The sequence below is a fragment of the Antechinus flavipes genome, chromosome 1 (genome assembly GCF_016432865.1).
Source record: "Antechinus flavipes isolate AdamAnt ecotype Samford, QLD, Australia chromosome 1, AdamAnt_v2, whole genome shotgun sequence".
NCBI classification, from domain to species: domain Eukaryota; kingdom Metazoa; phylum Chordata; class Mammalia; order Dasyuromorphia; family Dasyuridae; genus Antechinus; species Antechinus flavipes.
The window spans coordinates 400,872,219-400,885,294 of record NC_067398.1 but is presented as its reverse complement, the minus strand read 5'-3'; the positions used below and the strand labels follow the sequence as shown (position 1 = coordinate 400,885,294).

Below are 13,076 nucleotides of genomic sequence, written 5' to 3'. Positions count from 1 at the left end.
AGTAAACATGAGGAGTTTCATCTCTTATGTAGTAATTGAGGAATCTTCACCAATAACTAGTTCTGACCCTTTGGCAGTAATGTTGCAGATAGTTCAAGTGCCCCACTGAGAAAAGGAAGAAAGACAAAGAAAACAATAACAGCAACATTCAAATGATGGAGTGATTGCATGGGCAATAGTCTTTTTAACTACACATATATATATATACACATATATATATATAATATGTATATATATATATTTGTAAAATCTTGAACCACAATAAAAAAGTATTCAAAATGTTAATAGCCTTTGAAGAAGGTGTCATTGATCTGTTTTTCTGGGTTCCCATAAATTAAGAAAAGTATGTTCAATAAATTGTAATGTGCACATCATTTTATATACTGTTAATCCTTCATATGTATCAATCTCTCATAACTTTCTTGAGAAGTTATAAAACTACTCTTTACAAATTAGGCCACTTGCCACAAGATGACATTTGATTTAACATTAGTTGCAGAAATTGGTTCTGTAATTTCTTTGCTGTATAGAGCATCCAGTGAAATACTTGATTATATTGTAATTTATTATCTCTACATCTTATAGACAATTTTAGGAGACTTATCTAAAGTATTAAGAACCCCTTTTTCTAGAACTTTAGAGCCTGTATAAGAAGTGAAGCTTGAACCTGTCTTTCCAACTTTAAACCACAATACTACATTGCACCTATAATTTGTTATTATTTCATGAAAATAGAGAATATTGAGATCACAGGATTTATAGAGGAAATAGATATTGAAGATAATTAAATTTAAATTCATTATTTTTCAAATGGAAATCCAGGACTCTAATTTTTTTTTTTGTTTTGTTTTGGGCTTCATGGTCAGTATATAACAGATTTAAAATTCAAAATTATGTATTTTAATCCAGTATTTCTCAAACACTTTTGTTTTCTTGAGTTTTTAAAAGAGACTACTTTTTAAGCATATAGAGCTTTTTAATAATGTTTGTTTGTGTATGTGTGCATGCATGCATACGTGTGTTGATAGTTATACATTACTCTTAAGAGAAAAATAATAGGGAATGAAATAAAACTTAAAACAAGATACATATAAAATGCATAGCAAAAGTGGAAACTACCTTTAGTTAACTCAGCTGTTTAAGGATTTCTTTTCATTAAACTTCTGACATTCTCCAAAATTGTTGTAATTTTACCCTTTTTTTTCCTTTCCTCCAGTCAAAGTTTTTTTTTTTTCTTTATTGCACTTATTCCAATAATCTACTCCTAGATTTGACTAATCCCTAAAGCTGCGAGTAGCTTAAATTTTTGGCTTTAACATTTTTGAAACTGCCCTACTTAGAATCTTAATATAATTTTGTTTAAAAATCCCCTGTGTTGCCTTGACCTATTGCCTCTGAATCAATATTTTCTAATTTTATATCAGTGTATTGGTTACTGAAAAAATAAAGTTTAATGATGTTTGATGATGTTATCAAAGAGTGTTAAATCTCATTTCAAAAATCCATTTTCTTCTTTAAATTCTTTAACATCACCCATTTTTTTTTCCTCCTTTATACCAGAAATGAGATAATAACTGCTAAGTACTTAGCTTACTTTCTTACAGAGAGTGGAAATGCTTATTCCCCTTTCCTATTCACCTATTGTTGGAAAAAGTGTTTTTTTTTCTCTTTTATTAATCTATGTCCTCTATTTATGTGCTTGACTTTTACATTTTTCTAAGTGCTTTCTCATTTGATAAATATCTTCTCCAATTTTCATTCATCCTTTCTCTACTGATCTCTTTCTTGAAGCCTATAAACATGTCCAAATGTCTTCTAAGCAACATCAGAAGCAACAATAACAACAACAACGATGACAATGAAACTGTCAAAATAACCCCCTTTATTTGTATATACCATTGGTCATTCTTTCTTTTGTCTGATAATTACGGGAAAATTTCTTTACACTTATTACCTCTTTCTTCTTATCCACCATTTTAGAAAAAGTAAAGAGAATTAAGGAGAGGAAAACAGGAAAAAAGAAAACAGAGAAGAGGAGAGCAGAAGAGCCTATTGAAATTTCCAGGGCAAGGCATATTGCAAGAAGGTGAAATATCAAGGTGCTGCCATGGAGAGAAGGGCTGGCCAATTTTTTTAAATCACTTATATCCAAGTATGTTTCTTCTAAGAAAAATACATTCTGTCCCTCTGAGGTTTTGGTTAACAAATCTCTACCTTAGTTAATGATCTTCAAGAAATGGTGGAGAGAAATTAGCTGATGGTCATCATAATTCAGGAAAGGCCCTAGGACATTTATTGACCTCATGCCCAGTTTGTTGTAGGAAAGCTAACGCAGGGAATGGAACAGAACCAATAATATCCTATATGAAGAAATGTACCCCTCCAAATTCCAGCATCAGGAGCAAAATCATATGTGCCCTAGTTTAAATGTTTTTATTTCTTACAACAATAATATTCATTAAGTTAAAGTAATCCCACAACCAGTGAAGATCAAGTCTACTATGTAAGTGCTTTTCTAATTAATCAATAAATTAATAAGCATGTACTAAGTATCTGTTATATGTCAGGCATTGTTCTGCATTCTAAGAATACAAAGACAAAAATAAATGATCTTTGTATTGAGGGAGAAGCATGTAGACAGATGTGTACAACATTTGCATAATTTAAATGCAATGTATAAAGAGAAATTCTAATAACTGGGTGAATAAAGGTTTTATGAAGCAGCATTAAATTAAAACTGATCCAAAAAGTGACCCAGGGATTTTAAGAGATGGAGGTAAAGAGAGGATTTTTCACACACACACATATTCATACAACAACAAAAATAAATTAGATAAAATGGGACATTTTGGCCATTATATCAGATTCATGAGGGGAAGAAATGTGAAATCAACCTCTCCTCCCCCCCAAACCAATAGAAACAAACAGCAAAAATCCCTTTTGATCAAAGTGATGGACTGCAAATGAATCGGATGTATATATTACAAATAATGGTGTGGGACTGGGGACAATTATCTTAAATAGAGGAGCTAATAATAATTATTTTAAAATATCAATTTGGCAGGTGTATGAAAGATGATAAGAGACTGCGTAGATGACCAAATGGTTGACATTTGCAATAATCTGGTTGGATGAGAATGAGAACCTGAATAGAGAGGATATAGATTTGTTCATTGCTCCAGAGTTAGAGAGGGCAGGACATGGCAATTGTTGAATATGAGAAATGAGGTGAAGTGAAGATTTAAGGATAATTGACAATGACAAAAATGGTTGACTGGAGGGACAGTAGGGCTGATGATGAAACTAGTATTATATATTCCAAATTGTAGAATATTTTCAAATAATGTCACATTAATTTTTTTTATAAATTTGAAAACTCAGCACCATACAGACAATATGGCTTTATCAAGGTTTAAAGGCTATTCCCTCAAACTTTATGATATCCAAGGAAGTCCTTTGTAAATAGTACCATGAATTTTTCTTGTCCATATTTGAAAATTTGACCAAGTGAATCCTCAAATTGATCAATTTAATTTATCTATTGACTCTGTGATAAAATTAAAAATTCAGAATAGAAGATGAGACAATAAGTTTAGATTTTGAAGTGTTTCATATCCTGCATCTAACCAATGCTGCCATAGTATTTGGACACAGCTCCCCTTTCATTGACTGTCCCCATAAACAGAATAATACTATACACACATCCATATGGGTGTGCATACACACATATAATATACATGCCAGCTAGTGTATTTGTCTAGGACAATCTGAAACTATACCCAAAGAGCTATAAAAATGTGCATACCCTTTGATCCAGCAGTGCCATTACTTGGTCTATATCCCTAGAAAATCATTCTACCTCTTTTTGTGAGGAAAATGAGTAGATGACCATCAGCTTAGGAATGGCTGAACAAGTTGTGGTAGAAGAAGGTAATGGAATATTATTGTTCTATAAAAATGATGAAAAAGATGATTTTAGAAAAAGCCTGGGAAGATTTATATCTGATGCTGAGTGAAATAAGCAGAACTAGGAATACATTGTACACAGTAACAATAAGAATATGCAGTGATCACCTATGAAAGACTTGCTTCTTAGTTCAGTTATCTAAAGCAATCTGAAGAGACTTTGGGCAGATGCATCTTCATCTAGAAAAAGAACTAAAGAAACTGAATGTAAATCAACACATGCTACATTCACTTTTTTCTTGTTTTTTTTTTCTCTCTCTCTCATGTTTTTTTCTTTTTTTCTCATTTTTCTCCTCCTGCATGATACATAAAGCAATGTGGGTTAAAAACAAATAAAAAAAATAAAATAAGAATAAGAATAAAAAAGAGAAAGGAGGCCTTATCAGAGAAACTTGCTCTAATTTTTTTAAAGTTACTATTGCTAATTGTATTTCACCTTTATTTATTCTTTCTTCTTTCATCCTGTCACTATTCAAGTGTTTTGGTACTTATCACTCCCTCCTTCAAAGTGCCCTCTGTTTTATCACCCTCCCTCTTTTCCATATCCCATTCTTCTCCTATTTCTTAAAGGGTAAAATAATTTTCCATACCCATATTGAGTTTGTATGTTATATCCTCTTTGAGGAAATTTTGATGAGAGTAATGTTCTCTCTCTCTCTCTCTCTCTCTCTCTCTCTCTCTCTCTCTCTCTCTCTCTCTCTCTCATTTTTCATTCTTTCCCCTCTCCTGTAAAAACTCTTTTTGTTTCTTTTTTATGAGAATTTGCACCATTCCATGTCTCCCCTTCCCTATCTCCCAGTACATTCTTCCCTCATCCCTTAATTTAATATTATCCCTTCATATTTAAATCACATCTGAATTCTCTGTCTATTTATACTCCTAAATTCCATGATAATGAGAAAGTTGTAATGAGTTACAAGTATTATCCTCCCATGTTTATGTAAACATAAACCTTATTAAGTCATCTATGGTATCATTTTCCTGGTTGCCTCCTTATGCTTTTCCAGAGTCTTGAATTTGAAAAATCAAACTTTCCATTGATCTCTGATCTTTTCTTCATATATGTGCGTGAAAATCCCCTATTTCACTGAATATTCATTTTTCTCTGAAGAATACACTCAGTTTTGCTGGATAGGTGATCCTTGGTTGTAATCCTAGCTCTATTGTCTGCAAAATATCATATTACAAACTCTCCGATTCTTTAATGTAGAAATTGCTAAATCTTCTGTAATTCTGACTGTGGCTTCACTATACTTGAATTGTTTCTTTCTGAATGCTTGCATTCTTTTCCCCTTGACCTGGAAGTTCTGAAATCTGGCTAGCATATTCCTGAAAGCTTTCATTTTTGTGATGTCTTTCAGAAGGTGATTGGTTCACTCTTTCAATTTCTATTTCACCTTCTGCTTATTGAATATTAGTACAATTTTCTTTGCTAACTTCTTGAAAATGATGTCCAGGCTCTTTTTTTGATTAAGACTTTCAGATAGAACAATACTTTTTAAATTCTCTGTCATGGATTTATTTTCCAGGTCACTTGTTTTTTTTTTTTTTTCAATGACATAATTCACATTTAATTTTTTTCATTTTTTTGTTTTGTTTTATTGTTTCTTGATTTAATATAAAATTGTTACCTTCCATTTGCTCAATTCTAATTTTTAAAGGAAGGAATTTCCTCAGTGAACTTTTGTACCTCTTTTCTCAATTGGCCAACTTTGCTTTTTAAAGGATTCTTCTCATTAGCTTTTTGCTTTTCCTTTTGCACCACTTTCAATTCTTTCCCTAATTTTCTTCCATCTCTTTTCAAAATTACTTTTGAGCTTTCCCATGCCTTGGGCCAAATATTTATTTTTCTTGGGGGCTTTTGGGTGTAGGCACTTTGACTTTGTTTTCATCTTCTGGTTGTGTGTTTTGATCTTCCATAGCACCATAATAAGTTTCAATGATCAGAAATTTTTTTTGTTGTTGTTGTTTTTTTGCTCATTTTTCTAGCCTATTACTCAGCTTTTAACACTTTGTTGTTTCTGGGGTGGAGGAGATGTGCACTGTTATCAGAGATCCTTCTAGGGACCTGATCATAAGCACTCTTTTTCTGCTCTACTGCTATTAGGAATTGTCCTGCACCCCTGTAACTGTAAAAATGCAGTGTACTAAAGCAACAGAGTCCTATTTTGCTGATGCTGGGGCCATTGGGTGAGCTCTGGCTATACTGGCATGGTTTGCATTGGGATTAAAGTCTAGGTTCTCATTTTGGTTCCAGAAACGTTTTCTGTTGACCTTCCAAGTTTTCTTTCATGTCTCTGGGTTGAGAACTCTGGAAGGCACCAAAACTTCTCTTGATTTAGAGGTCCCACCTCACTGAACCTGGGGCTTGGGCCAGGACTGGGTCAAGGGTCAGAGCTGTGCTGATATGTCCTGCACAAACCTGCATGCTGGGTTTCCACTCTGGTGCCCCAGATTTTTTCTGTTGACCTCCTAAATTGATTTTGGCTGTAAAATATTCTACTCCTTTTCAGGTGTTCTGATGTTCTAGATGTTTAGAATCATTACTTAAAGAAATTTGGAATAGTTTGGGAGAGAGGTTGGATGAATACCTTCCTTTACTCCACCATCTTGACTTTGCCACTTTTTAGGTAATTTAAATCACCAACTAATTCCCAATTTGCATTGTAGCCTATTCATCATTCTATTCAATTTTGGATAATTGATTTTGTAGGGACAAAACTTGTCAAAGATAGAAATATGAAAAAATTAGCTCAAATGGCTTCCTACACAATTGCATATTGATAAGATATGAAAATATAATTTCTCCCCAAAAATCTAACTATGATTTCTAGCTCATTTTTAGCATTTTATTAACTTGCTTACTTCCTACTCTTCTTTCCCTATCATGACACCGATACTCTCAAAGGCTAGGAATATAGTTTGAAAGCTTTTCCATGCTCTATCATTTTGAAGCAACTTCAAAGCTGGACTTTTCCCTGATAGACTGTGCATATTACCCAAGGCTAAGGAAACACAAATAAAGTTTTCCCAATTAGAATAATCATTAGCAACTCATCTGTTTGGCTCTGGGAACATATGAATAAAAAACATGAACCAAAATATAATATCACATAGACCTTAGTTCTGTACCATACATGTTCTATTTTATGAACATGAGAACAGAATGGTAGAACAGTGCTTGCTTATACAGTTCTTCCTTCTTACCCCTTTAAAATTTGAAATAAAAGACTGCTTTACTTCCTTCAATGAACTGATATGATAGTTTATGCCCTTCTAAGATATTTTATACATTTTAGTACTTGTAACAAAGGCTTTTTTTTTTGCAGGTTCATTGTTTTATCTTCTTAGAATATAAAGGCTTTTTTAAAAGAAAATTTTGAATCTATCTTTTAAGAACATTACAGGAAGTTTTAAGAAACAAATGTTTACTGTTTAAAAATCCTTTAGAAAAACGAAGTAGCATGCTAGAGTAAAAATATGCTTGATCTTGAATATTAATTATAACTGTATCATTTAACATGTCTATTTGTTAAAGGATTGGACAAAATTATCTCTTCAGTTTCTACTTATTCTTTTGCTTGTAATCCTTTTCTAAGTCTAATGTTCCTTATCTAGTAAGTGATAATTCTGAAATAAGTTATCACCAAGATCTTTTACTGCTGTGATCTTTTTTTTTTCTTTTCAAATATATGAAATGTCTTATTTAAGCAAATTATCTTCTTATCACTATGTGGCTAGAACACATGTTGAGTCCAAACATTGTTTTCAATGTATTATTAATAAAAATGTTCAACTGAATGAAAAATATGGGATGTAGAACAAATCAAAATGATTAAATACATTAACCATCAATTAAATCAGGCTTCATTTTTAATCAGCTACTGGCTGGATGATGTTATATTGGAGGGAAAGGAGAATATTTTATCTTTTGTTGAAAATAAAACATAACTTAAAATAGAGGAAACGGAAGAGAAGGAGGAGGAGGAGGAGGAGAAATAGTAACTAATGTTAATATAGTTTTTTAAAATATTTACTAAACTTGATCTGTATGTATTTATCTTATTCAAAAATTGGGAAAAAAAACAATTTCTGTGCATTGGTTAGGTTAAAAAAATCAATTCTCCCTTTAAAGTGTACATTTATTTCTGACCTGAGCATTGGTGATCTCAACACACTGAAGCACTAACACATTGAACTGAATAATTTATTGTGTTTTTTTTTTAAGCATGCTTTATTATATCTAGCAACATGTTACTGATGCATCTATCTTTAGTTGTAAAAAAGACTCATACCTTTTAAAAAGCTGTATCCAGGGATCCCATTCACATGTAGGATTTTATGCTTGCTGGTAGACTAAAACAAATGCCTTCTTTCTCTATGTAGCAATGTATGCTAGACGCGTGTATCCTGGGGATAAATCTGTGAGATGCTTCACATAAACAAGGAAGGCTTTTCCTCCCAGTCTTTCATCTGTCACTGCATATCCATTATTGGGTGACAAACAGGTTCTTCTCTTAGGGCAATTGATGTAATCCATTTTCACTGAGACCAAACTGTTGTCAAGAAGAAGTTTTCCATTTTCCCTTTTTCATTATTTGATGAGGTGAAAGGAAAAATATTATGAGGTGAAGTGAGGTTCTCAAAGTTCATTTTATTTATCTTAAAATTGTAAGAGAGTTGGAACATTTCAGCATGATATATAAGATAGGACTTTAATAACAAAAGTCCCTTGGCAAGAGGACAACATTTGGGATGCACATTTATTAAAGCTTTTCCTGAAACTTTGGTAACCTTGATATCTTGTTTTTATTCAACTCAGTTTCTAAGATTAAAAAAAGCAGCATGGTGAGTGGAGATAAGTTTCATTCATTTACAAAAATCTTTGCATACTGCAATAAGGAGTTTGAAAATAAATTGTAGCTAAGAATGCTTGAACCATTTTTTCCACAATGATACAAAACTTAATTTTCAATTATATAAAATTTCTTTAATAATTTTGTCTTGTATCAGTGTGTTGTTTGCCCCTACAAAATTGTATGATCTTTTTGGATATCTTATAATTCCTTTCAAGTTATATGCCAATCTCCTCCCAATTATCACTACATTGTAATTAAGACATAAAATATGTTCAGAAAATGCTTATAAGTTTTTTTTCTTAAAAGTAAAATAGAAATTATAATAAACACTATGCATTATAGTGTAAAGCACACTGGATAGGAAATCAGAAGAATTGATTTTGAATACCAGATATGACAATATTTGAAGAAATAAGTTGTTCCAAAAAAACACCATGCAGTTCAATCAGCTTCCTCCCCCTAAAGCTGGGACAATATAGTATTTATACTTCCTTTTTTTACAGGATCATTATGAATTAAATGTGTTGCAAGCCTTAGCAATATAGTTAACAATCCTTGAACACCATGACAAATCAAGTTTCTCAAAGTACTAAATAAAATAATAAATTTTATTCCAGATTGAAGTTTAATATCTTTATTATATAAAATAAACTTTACTATATAAAATAAAACTTTGATGTTTTATTTAAAATATAAAATAAAATTTTGATAGTTTATATAAAATATAAAATAAAATAAATTAAATTTACTATACAAAATAAAATAAAATAGGTTTGCATTTATATGAAGCATCCCCAAATATTAAATTTGAATATATAAATTAACATTTTTACTTTATTAGTGAGTGAAATATATTGACAAGAGTACTATATAAGAAGTGAGTAGATCTGGAATTTGAGTCATTAATTGATTGCTTGAATTTGGCCAAGTCCCTATGCCTCCATTTAATTTCTTGAAACATCATAAATAATGGGGGAGAGAGTTTAGATTCATTAACATACAACTAGCCTTAAATGTTCCAATTAGCCCATAATTAGTCAATAAATGGCTACTTACTTGAATCTGGGTAGACAACTCACTTTAAGTTAAGTTAAAACAGGAGCATTATAACAATAACATACCCCATATGCATTGCTTTTAAATACAAATCTCTATACTAGTGATCCAGCTTCATTGTTAGAATCATTAAAAGGTGTTAAGTCACTAGAATTGGTAGAAACAATGCTTATGTTTACACCTTTGAGAATTCACACATTAGTTCACAAGTTAGGGAGATTTCAGGATTCAGTATGAGATTCAAAAGTTTACACCTCCCACAATCCCACTCTCTCAGAGGAGGAGTCAACTTTTGGGTTCATACCTTTAAGAGATCATATATAAGAAGTTCTTAGAGCTTCAATGAAGAGACTTGAAGAGATTGAGTCAGTCAGTTGAGGAGATTGAGAAGCTAGAGACTGCAGTTAGGCAGAACTGGGGATTTGGAAGAGGAGAACCAAGATTCAGAGAGAGCTGGAGGATGAAGCTGGCAGACAAGCTGCAAGAGCTCTTGGAACCAAGGAGGGAGATAGGCCTGTAAGAAAACTAACCGAGCTATTTTGAAGGAGACAATAAAAGATTTAAACTTTTAACACCTGGCTGCATTTGAAGTGATTATTGATTTGAACTGAAACAAAGGCTGCTTCCAGAAAACCTCCCCAAGAAACCTGCTCCCAGAGAACCATTGTATTTTAGAAAAGAAGAGAACACTACATTTCATGACAACAGTAATTCTTATTTACAAGCTCTACAGTGTTAGCATTAGCATACATTGTTTTAGAAGGTCACAACTGAGGTTATAGATTGGCAGGCTATGAGATTTGCTTTTATAATAGAAATTAAATTTTTCTCAGGGTCCAGATATTGACATAAAAATAATTCTCTGTAAAACTTTGTATAGCACATCACTTGTTCTCTAGGATAATAATTAAAATCATATAAATATAATATATCAGTCTGTAATTGTAATAGAATTTTATAATAAAATTTAAATAAATAACATTTTAAAAAATCTTTACAATTATTGGATTATTTAGTCTTATAAGGCTTTAACAAGGTTATTTATACTGCCTCAAAGATTAGTAGTCCTGATTATTCTAAAGTGTATTATATCATTTTTCCAATATTGACCTGTTTTGATGTGACCTTCTATCACAATTCAAATAGCCTCAAATACAGTCAATCATATCTTGTCATCAATACTACCTAAAATCAATATAATGGCCCATATACTATTGCATTAGATTAATATTAACTATCAATTCATAGTATAGTCTCCCATCCTTATTCTCCATTAAGTTTTCACATTTGAATTTTGGTTTTTAAAAACATGTTTCAAAGATCAGAATTTAGTCTTGAACAATTTCCAACTGCAGCACCCATAATCAATTTCTAGCTATATCCTGTTTTACCTTCAAGTCTGAAAAGATAAACATGAACCTAGCTGCTATGTTTCAGGCTTCTCAGATTAAATTCATTATAATATTAAAGTACACAAATCTGGTGTGGAGTAAGTCTTCAAAATAGCCAAATTTCTTCACCATAAGCATCCTAATAAGAGCCATTTTTTAGGAATTATTGGAAAGTGAGCAATTTTATAATAACTATGCTTTAACTACAGTACACCCACTCACAATCCACTTCAACTTCTGAACATTTGATTTAAAGCAGTTGTTTGATGAGTATTCAGTTAGGCATTTTGCTACAAGCTCCTGCCAGAAGGTCAGATCTTTGCCACTTATCATAGAATGTTTTTGAAGATATTCTACTCCTTCTGTCAATTCTATAAATTTCTGTGCTTGTATCTCCAGTGCAATTGTAGAGAAGCTGAAAACAGATGGCTTTACTTTAGAAAACATCATCCTACAGTATCATGCCTTAAATTGAGCTTCCAGTTTTTCAAAACTCAAGTTCTTTCTCTTTTCAAATGGTAATATTACATAATTAAGTGAATAAACTAAAAGAACTGAAAATAGCTTTAACTTTGCAACACACCTCTAATAGTCTTTCAGTTCTCATCAGGTCAGAAACTGTGAATTTATATTGGCTTATTTGGATCAAATCAGCAGCTAATGGGATATTTCTCTTATATTGTTGATTTCACAGCCAGATAAAGCAACTTAATCCCATACAACCAAGATGTTTGGGCTGTACCTTCATTTTGGATAGAAACCTGTCTAGTAAATTCATAGCTAGAGAAAAAATTTCTGTGTCAAAACCAAAGAACTATGCTAGGAATGTTTTTTGCTTCAAAGTCCCTCAGTCTTGTAGTCATCTGAAGGCCATTATTATGAGCAGATTCAATTAGTCTCAGGCCATATATGTTTGAATGGCCTCTAGACCTCTGTTCCAACAGAACATTCAACTGGTAAAGCAGTTTCCAAGCTTCAGTTGTTACTAGAGCTTCTATCATCTTGAGCTCCTTGATGGGACTCTTCCTCAGTAATAAACCTCTCTCCCTTATCCTCCCTGACCTGTCTTTTCCTCAGCTTTTTAAAATTAGTCCAAAAGTCCTGAAAGATGCAGGAACTATATGGGGAAGAGAAGAGGGATGGGGTTTTTGTTGGAAGAGGATTTGGGGGCAGCAGTCCAAGCAAGCTGAGAATAATGTCAATCCCATGCCACCGAGTGCTGAGGCCATCAATAATATTTAGAAAACAAATTCGACAGTTTTTTTTTTTTCACTTAAAAAACGGTCTAGAGTGAAAGTGGAAAAAAAACCTAAGAAAAATAAATTATGAGAAGAATGTGGACACATTCAACAAAAATAGTGCCCTGATAAAAGAGGGAAAAACGATGAAAAAAGTTTATGGAAAACTGTCAAGAGGCACTATTAAGGCATATCTTTCTGAGAAATTTCAGTGCCCAATTCAAAGGACAGCAAAAAAAAAAAGAAAATGGAAATGATCTTTGAAGATTTCAATAATAAACTATATTTGTCTTTCACTGGTAATGGAACTCCAACCTAGGACACTAATGCAATCTCTAATGGTTATAAAGTAGAAGTCACATGCAAACACATATAAACACATACACATACACACAATGAGAAAGACATCTGATCTACACTAAATATACACAGAAATTGTGCAATTTTGATGATAATGGGAAAATGATTCTTAAGTTATCTAAAAGAGGAGAGGAAAGTAATAACCGAGGAAAATCTTGGATATTATTAATGCCTAAAAAGATGATTAAGGAAATATTATTAAGTTT

General features: G+C 32.1%; 1 pseudogene; it reads right to left on the bottom strand.

Annotated features, from left to right (window-relative positions):
- Positions 1–11,397: 11,397 nt before the first annotated feature.
- On the bottom strand, positions 11,398–12,273 carry LOC127546114 (cyclin-G1-like; annotated as a pseudogene).
- Between the last annotated feature and the right edge of the window lie 803 nt (positions 12,274–13,076).